Here is a 1,407-nt window from a genome sequence, read left to right on the forward strand (position 1 = left end):
ACTCATTTTACACCTGAGTAAGGCGAGAGAATGTGAGTAAAGAGTCTTTTCCAAGGACTCAACTATGCGCCGAGGGAGGTTCGAACCCAGAACCCTCTGATCCGAAAGCGAGTGTCATACCACAAGACTACATAACTGCACAGTTAAAGATTACATAACACAAACCTCTCTATTATCACCAAAAATTCATAGAATTACGATATTTTGCCTCAAATTTGAGAGTTGCATGGGAATTTCTAAGTCAGTAAAACTTGTTTAAAATTAAAGTTTGTGCCAGACCATGTAATTTTAAGTATTATGAATTGCTCTTTAAAAAAAAAAAAGAAAAGTAGTCTTTCAGAGCCATTAGGCCCATGAAGTCGGAGTTTATCATTGTTTCTATAGCGTGAAAAAAATCAATTGCAAATGTTTGCTATCCTTTGGATAGAACGAGTCTATCGCAAAGTAAATTCCGCTAAATCTTACAGAATCCGCTACCAATTCAATACTAGGTGCACAGTGGGGTCAGAAAAATAAAAATTCGACTGCACCTGGGATCGATCTCGAGAGAAGTGACCCCTGAATTATTTATTTTAATCCTACAGTTTTGATCGTCCCCCAAATTACGAATGTTTAGATTTCCAAGTAGGCGGATCTAAGTGGCCTTGTTTTGTAGGTTGGACCAAACCATCAGGCGGGCAGAACCGGTGAGAAATACATACTTAAATGAAAATAAATTGAAATTTTTTATAGAGCAATATCCACTAAATATGTTCAAAGCGCTTTACAAGAGGACTCTGGTCAACAGCAACATTTAGCATATATATAGGACGAGACATGACGCCTGTTAGGCGATATTACAATTTTTCGGACAGAGACAACACTATTAACGGTGAGATAACGTGAACAAAGAGCCTTTTCCAAGGACGAGCGAGGCTCGAATCCAGGACCTTCCGATCCGAAAGGGAGTGTCATGTCTCATAAAGAAATTCCATCATACCTTGTCAAAATATTGTGGTTACAGTGAATGGCATAATCAGTCGGATGGTGAAAAGCTTAGAAGTGAGATATTGTCAAATTCGTGAAATAGCAAAGCTTAATTACACTTTTAAATATTATTTTACAGCTAGTCAAGTTGAAAAAGTATGAAATTTGAGAAAAGTTTCTGGATACTTTTCCCATACATCTGACCATAACTTCATGAAAAATTACCCGATTCACTTCAAATAAAGATTTAAATGCTCTGGGGAGCATATTCTTTTAGAAAATGAAAAACAAATGCAAATCAAAAAGTTTCACCTTCAGACTGACTATGTCATGCACTGTCATTTGTGACTGAGTCACACACTATGGGACTGATTCAGCGACAATAAGTAGACTCTGGACTGATTGCTATAACTATACATTCGACTGTTTACCTCCCTCCCA

Source organism: Berghia stephanieae, chromosome 3 (assembly GCF_034508935.2).
Source record: "Berghia stephanieae isolate SIO BIC M18660-M18661 chromosome 3, UCSD_Bste_1.3, whole genome shotgun sequence".
Lineage (NCBI taxonomy): Eukaryota > Metazoa > Mollusca > Gastropoda > Nudibranchia > Aeolidiidae > Berghia > Berghia stephanieae.